At 42.1% G+C, this 8,339-nt stretch overlaps 1 protein-coding gene across 1 annotated transcript in view; it reads right to left on the reverse strand.

The window, feature by feature from the left end:
* Nucleotides 1-7,995, reverse strand: part of CHRNA2 (cholinergic receptor nicotinic alpha 2 subunit) — a 168,586-nt gene extending 160,591 nt beyond the window's left edge. The window contains 1 exon segment of the mRNA XM_082251468.1: nucleotides 7,928-7,995. The gene's annotated coding sequence lies outside the window, so the exon portion shown is untranslated.
* Nucleotides 7,996-8,339: the final 344 nt, after the last annotated feature.

An 8,339-nucleotide genomic window follows, 5' to 3' on the forward strand; every position in this document is an offset into this window, starting at 1 on the left:
TGAACCGACACATGGTCACAATGAGTGAACCGACACATGGTCACGATGTGTGAACCGGCACATGGTCACAATGAGTGAACCGACACATGGTCACGATGTGTGAACCGACATATGGTCACGATGTGTGAAGCGGCACATGGTCACGATGAGTGAATCGGCACATGGTCACGATGAGTGAATTGGCACATGCTCACGATGTGTGAAGCGGCACATGGTAACAATGAGTAAACCGGCACATGGTCACAATGTGTGAACCGGCACATGGTCACAATGTTTGAACCGGCACATGGTCACAATGTGTGAACCGTCACATGGTCACAATGTGTGAATCGGCACATGGTCATGATGAGTGAATTGGCACATGGTCACGATGTGTGAAGCGGCACATGGTAACAATGAGTAAACCGGCACATGGTCACAATGTGTGAACCGTCACATGGTCACAATGTGTGAATCGGCACATGGTCACGATGAGTGAATTGGCACATGCTCACGATGTGTGAAGCGGCACATGGTAACAATGAGTAAACCGGCACATGGTCACAATGTGTGAACCGGCACATGGTCACAATGTGTGAACCGGCACATGGTCACAATGTTTGAACCGGCACATGGTCACAATGTGTGAACCGTCACATGGTCACAATGTGTGAATCGGCACATGGTCATGATGAGTGAATTGGCACATGGTCACGATGTGTGAAGCGGCACATGGTAACAATGAGTAAACCGGCACATGGTCACAATGTGTGAACCGTCACATGGTCACAATGTGTGAATCGGCACATGGTCACAATGTGTGAACCGACACATGGTCACAATGTGTGAAGTGGCACATGGTCACAATGTGTAAACCGGCACATGGTCACAATGTGTGAACCGACACATGGTCACAATGAGTGAACCGACACATGGTCACGATGTGTGAACCGACACATGGTCACGATGTGTGAACCGGCACATGGTCACGATGAGTGAATCGGCACATGGTCACAATGAGTGAACCGACACATGGTCACGATGTGTGAACCGACACATGGTCACGATGAGTGAATCGGCACATGGTCACGATGAGTGAATCGGCACATGGTCACGATGAGTGAATCGGCACATGCTCACGATGTGTGAAGCGGCACATGGTAACAATGAGTAAACTGTCACATGGTCACAATGTGTGAACCGTCACATGGTCACAATGTGTGAATCGGCACATGGTCACAATGAGTAAACCGGCACATGGTCACAATGTGTGAACCGTCACATGGTCACAATGTGTGAATCGGCACATGGTCACAATGTGTGAACCGACACATGGTCACAATGTGTGAACCGTCACATGGTCACAATGTGTAAATCGGCACATGGTCATGATGAGTGAATTGGCACATGGTCACGATGTGTGAAGCGGCACATGGTAACAATGAGTAAACCGGCACATGGTCACAATGTGTGAACCGTCACATGGTCACAATGTGTGAATCGGCACATGGTCACAATGAGTGAACCGACACATGGTCACGATGTGTGAACCGACACATGGTCACGATGTGTGAACCGGCACATGGTCACGATGAGTGAATCGGCACATGGTCACAATGAGTGAACCGACACATGGTCACGATGTGTGAACCGACACATGGTCACGATGAGTGAATCGGCACATGGTCACGATGAGTGAATCGGCACATGGTCACGATGAGTGAATCGGCACATGCTCACGATGTGTGAAGCGGCACATGGTAACAATGAGTAAACCGTCACATGGTCACAATGTGTGAACCGTCACATGGTCACAATGTGTGAATCGGCACATGGTCACAATGAGTAAACCGGCACATGGTCACAATGTGTGAACCGTCACATGGTCACAATGTGTGAATCGGCACATGGTCACAATGTGTGAACCGACACATGGTCACAATGTGTGAACCGTCACATGGTCACAATGTGTAAATCGGCACATGGTCATGATGAGTGAATTGGCACATGGTCACGATGTGTGAAGCGGCACATGGTAACAATGAGTAAACCGGCACATATTCACAATGTGTGAACCGTCACATGGTCACAATGTGTGAATCGGCACATGGTCACAATGTGTGAACCGACACATGGTCACAATGTGTGAAGCGGCACATGGTCACAATGTGTAAACCGGCACATGGTCACAATGTGTGAACCGACACATGGTCACAATGTGTGAACCGGCACATGGTCACAATGTGTGAACCGACACATGGTCACAATGTGTGAACCGGGACATGGTCACAATGTGTGAACCGACACATGGTCACAATGAGTGAACCGACACATGGTCACGATGTGTGAACCGACACATGGTCACGATGAGTGAATCGGCACATGGTCACGATGAGTGAATCGGCACATGGTCACGATGAGTGAATCGGCACATGCTCACGATGTGTGAAGCGGCACATGGTAACAATGAGTAAACCGGCACATGGTCACAATGTGTGAACCGTCACATGGTCACAATGTGTGAATCGGCACATGGTCACAATGTGTGAACCGACACATGATCACAATGTGTGAAGCGGCACATGGTCACAATGTGTAAACCAGCACATGGTCACAATGTGTGAACCGGCACATGGTCACAATGTGTGAACCGGCACATGATCACAATGTGTGAATCGGCACATGGTCACAGCTCCAAACACTTTTTCTGCAGTGCGCCTTTTAGGCCTGGCTTTTTGGCTAAAGTCTGGGGCAATTTTTGTTACCAGGCTTTAGGGCCCAGCCAGTGCACCATGCATGGCCACCTATTTATTTATTTTCTCTCCCACGTTTTGTCACCTTTCACTTATGTGTGTGTTTTCTTCCTACTAAGATGTAGGAGGATGTGAGCCCTCGGACTTGCCCTGTCAGCTAGGGGGACGATATGTGGCCCCTCAGGCGCCTTCCTCCCCTGCCCCTTGGGGAGGGTCTCTCTGTGGGAGAGCCCATTGACCACGTATTCGGGGTCGGCTTTGGTTGGCCCAGAAGAACAAAGTCTGCCAGGTCTTCTGGCCATTGGAAACCCTTTGTCCCTGTCAGGAGCCTTGCACCCCGGGTTATCAGAGTAGAGGTCCTACCCCTTTCGAGGGGTAGAAAAAGCACACCCCTAAGTGCATTTTTTGTGTGTGTTCGTGAACCTTTTTTGTGGTCACTTACCGGGTTTTTACACTTAAGTCTTTTTGCACCACTGTGGATTTAAAAAAAAAACAAACAAAAACCCAGTAGCTCCATCTAGTGGCCACAGCGTGTTATTTTTCCTGATTGATGCATCTCCGGAGAATACCACGTTATGACCACTAGATGGAGCTGACAGTCATAGGAAATAAGCATATTAGACACATTACAGGTATTATTCATGACGGCGGTGTGAAAGCTAAGACAACCGCACAGTGAAGTTTTTTTTATAAATGGACACCCTCAAATGGTTCAATTGTTTGCTGAGTCTTCCCTTTCAGACCTTTTATATGTGCCTGTTTAGGGTATTGCATATAACCTGTTTGCATTTTTTTTAAATCAGTTTTCTGTTTATACTTTGTATATATATATGTAGATATATATATTATATATATATATATATATATGTATGTATATATGTATATATATATATATATATATATATATATATATATAGGGTGTCTTTAAATATGCTTTCCATTTGGCTGTGCTGTACAGTGATTGGGCTTTACTCTTCTTCTCTCTTCATCTCACCACACACGTTACAATCTGATTCTACAATCTCCTTACGGGCAAGCTCACGTCATAGAAAACGCAGTCCGGATGCGTTCCAGATGCTTTCCTGCATGTGCGTTTTTGGTGCGACCCAGTGCATTTCCCCCCTCTTTTTTTCTTAACCTTAAGGGCCAGTTCACACCACATGCAGTCCAGTGCGTTTTTTTTTCTGCATCAAAAACGCATTGGAAAGTAGGTTATATGGTTTCCAATGGCAGAGTTCACACCAGTGCGGTCAGTGCGTTCCGGTTCTAGAAAGAAAAATGAAACATGCTGCTTTTTTCCTGCACCGGACTGTACTGGAACGCTGTAAAATGCATCAAAAATGCACCAGAATGCACGTAAACGCACCAAAAACGCACTGCAACACACATGTTCTTGCTTAAGGTTAAGAAAAAAGAGAGGGGGGGAATGCACTGGACGTCATCAAAAACGCACCAAAAACGTGTCAAAAGCGCATGCAGAAAAGCATCTGGAGCGCATGCGGACTGCGTTTTTGTTGTGTGAACTAACCCTGCATCAAAAACGCATGGAAAGTAGGTTATATGGTCTCCAATGGCATATGGTTTTGAGTGGCATAGTTTACACTAGTGCTTGCAGTTCCAGTGCTTTAAGTTCCAGTGCTTGCAGTTCCAGAACAAAAAGTAGAACATGCGGCATTTTTCCTGCACCGGACAGTACTGGAACGCTGTAAATGCACCAAAAACGCACCAGAATGCACCAAAAATGCACTGTAACACACATGTCCTTATTTAAGATAAAGGGCCAGTTCACACCACATGCAAGCCAGTGCATTTTTCTGCATCAAAAACGAATGGAAAGTAGGTTATATGGTTTCCAATGGCATAGTTCACACCAGTGCGGTCAGTGCGTTCCAGTTCAATGCAGCATGTTCTACTTTTTTTTTCTGGAACTGGAACGCACTGGTGTGAACTATGCCATTGGAAACCATATAACCTACTTTTCATTCGTTTTTGATGCAGGGTCAGTTCACACAACAGAAACGCAGTCCACATGCTTTTCTGCATGCGCGTTTTGATGCGTTTTTGATGCTTTCCAATGCGCTTTTGACACATTTTTTGTGCTTTTTTGATCCAGTCCAGTGCATTTTCCCCCTCCCCCTTTTTTCTTAACCCTAAATAAGGACATGTCTGTTCTAGTACATTTTTGGTGTGTTCTGGTGCGTTTCAGAGCATTTTTGATGCATTTTACAGCAGTCCAGTGCAGGAAAAATGCAGCATGTTCTACTTTTTTTTTTTTTATGCCATCCTCTGTCCTACTGTCAAATCTACTGCTCCAATGGCAAATAAAATAGTAAAATAAATAAATAAATAAATAAAAATAAACTACTGACACCAATCTCTGCCTTTCTGACACCATCTGCCCTACTGGCAAATAAAATAGTAAAAAAAAATAAAAAATAATAAAAATAAAGTACTGACACCAATCTCTGCCTTTCTGACACCGTCCTCTGCCCTACTGTCAAGTCTACTGCTCCAATGGCAAATAAAATAGTAAAAAAAAATAAAAAATAATAAAAATAAACTACTGACACCAATCCCTGCCTTTCTGACACAGTCCACTGCTCTACTGGCAAATAAAATAGTAAAAAAAAAAAATAAAATAAAATAATAAAAATATACTACTGACACAATCTCTGCCTTTCTGACGCCATCATCTGCCCTACTGTCAAGTCCACTGCTCTACTGGCAAATAAAATAAAATAAAATTTAAAAAAATAAAAATAAAATAATACAAATAAACTACTGACACCAATCTCTGCCTTCCTGACACCGTCCTCTGTCCTACTGTCAAGTCCACTGCTCTACTGGCAAATAAAATAGTAAAAAATAAAAGAATAAAAGAATAATAATAAAAATAAACTAATGACACCAATTTTTGCCTTCCTGACACCGTCCTCTGTCCTACTGTCAAGTCTACTGCTCCAATGGCAAATAAAATCGTAAAAAATAAAAAAATAAAATAATAATAATAATAAAAATAAACTAATGACACCAATCTCTGCCTTCCTGACACAATTCTCTGCTCTACTGTCAAGTCCATTGTTCTACTGGCAAATAACATGAAATAAAATTAAAAAAAATAAAAAAAAAAATAAATAATACAAATAAACTACTGACACCAATCTCTGCCTTCCTGACACCGTCCTCTGCCCTACTGTCAAGTCCACTGCTCTACTGGCAAATAAAATAGTAAAAAATAAAAGAATAAAAGAATAATAATAAAAATAAACTAATGACACCAATTTTTGCCTTCCTGACACCGTCCTCTGTCCTACTGTCAAGTCTACTTCTCTACTGGCAAATAAAAATAATAATAACAAATAATAACAAAATTAAAAAAAATAAAATAATACAAATAAACTACTGACACCAATCTCTGCCTTCCTGACACCGTCCTCTGTCCTACTGTCAAGTCTACTGCTCCAATGGCAAATAAAATCGTAAAAAATAAAATAATAATAATAATAAAAATAAACTAATGACACCAATCTCTGCCTTCCTGACACAATTCTCTGCTCTACTGTCAAGTCCACTGTTCTACTGGCAAATAACATGAAATAAAATTAAAAAAAAAATAAAATAAAATAAATAATACAAATAAACTACTGACACCAATCTCTGCCTTCCTCACACCGCCCTCTGTCCTACTGTCAAGTCCACTGCTCTACTGGCAAATACAATAGTAAAAAATAATAAAATAATAAAAAATAAACTACTGACACCAATCTCTGCCTTCGTAACACCGTCCTCTGTCCTACTGTCAAGTCCACTGCTCTATTGGCAAATAAAATAGTAAAAATAAAATAAATAAATAAAAATAAACTACTGACTCCAATCTCTGCCTTCCTTACACCGTTCTCTGCCCTACTGTCAAGTCCACTGCTCTATTGGCAAAAAAAAAATAACATTTTAAAAATTAAAAAAAATAAAACAATCAAAATAAACTACTGACACCAATCTCTGCCTTCCTGACACCATCCTCTGCCCTACTGTCAAGTACTCTGTCTACTGGCAAATAAATTTAAATAGTAAAAAATGAAAAAATAAAATAAAATAATAAAAATAAACTACTGACACCAATCTCTGCCTTCCTGTAAAAAATAAAAAATAATAAAAAAATCATATACATACACACAAACACACACGTGCATGGTTTAGGTTTGGGGTGCGCAGCCTATTGCATATGGTGCCTGCACACATGCGCTGCTTATAGATCAGTAAAAAAAAAATAAAAATACAGAAATCTGCGTTGCCAGTCAGTATTTTATGCATGTACACGTGCAAATGCACGCGTATGCGCGTACAATATTCATTTGAAGAGATTAGAATTGCATTCTGGGAGCTCAAATTTCTTTTACGCAACTACGCGCAAGATAAACGCAGGAGATTTCTTCCAGGAATACTGATGTGACAACGTCAGTACCGTGTGCAAGCACCCTATACGTAAAGTGCTGCGTACTTTTTAGGCGCTATATAAATCCCTGTAATAAATTAAAAAAAAAGGCAGTGTGCAGTCACATCTCTTTATCTCATGCTTGTTTTCCTGGTCAGCCACTGAATTGGCTTGTCAGCCAGAAAATAAGTATTTTCAAACCAATGGCTCCCTCCAAGCACTGCTCAGTATAGATTTGCTGTAACTTTCCTGGCAGCATTAATGCAGAAAGTAAAGGCAATTTCTACTTTGTTTCAATCTGCCCTACAACACTGGCTTCTTATCTGACAGATCCACTTTATATAATAGGACCCCCAACATTTGCAGCTATTTATTATTTTTCAGAGCCATTAAAAAAAAAAAAAAAATTGGAATAAAAAAAAAAAAAATTTGGAATAAAAAAAAAAAATGGAATAAAAAATAAATAAATAAATAAAAGAATTGTCTGCAATGCATTCATGTCTCAGTCCCTGATTGTTAGGCAGCTTCAAACAAGTCTTTTTCTCTATATAAGAGCAGCACAGCTGTTATAAATAGTGATTTATACAGACGATTACAGCCCAGACACAGCCTATAGATCCTCTACATATCTAGCAGATAATGATACCCCCCCCCCCCCCCCCACAACTTTCCCATTTAGGAGGAATCAGCCTCCCTGCAGACCTGCTCTAGGGAAGTCAACTGTCACATCTCAGCTTTGATGGCCATCTAAGGGGGGTTTTACCTGCAGCTTCAATCCAGTTTTGTTGGAGCTTAGCTCAAATCCCAAAACCAGACAGGAACAAAGTTCAATATCCCAAAAAAGAAAAGAGAGGATCAGGATGGGAGGCAAAGTTTTTGGAGGAGGTCCTGGAGAGGGGTCTCTAGTTGCTGCTGTGTCCTCCAAGCAGAAGCTGGTGCTACCTGATGTGGTGCTGAGGCTTTCAGGCAGTTGGTGGTACTTGCGGAGCCTGGATGAAACATCTCCAGACCTGACCAGGGATGGGTGAGGAGGAGGAGCAAGAGGAGAATGCTTCAACCTGTCACAGGCTGCTCTACAAGGCAAGGGGGGGGGGGGGGGTGATGAGGTGGGGGAAAGTCCTCTGTCCATGTGGCTGTTAACTCATGACAGTCCTGAATGGTGAGAAGCTTGATTT

This window comes from Pelophylax lessonae (assembly GCF_965119305.1).
Source record: "Pelophylax lessonae genome assembly, chromosome: 3".
Lineage (NCBI taxonomy): Eukaryota > Metazoa > Chordata > Amphibia > Anura > Ranidae > Pelophylax > Pelophylax lessonae.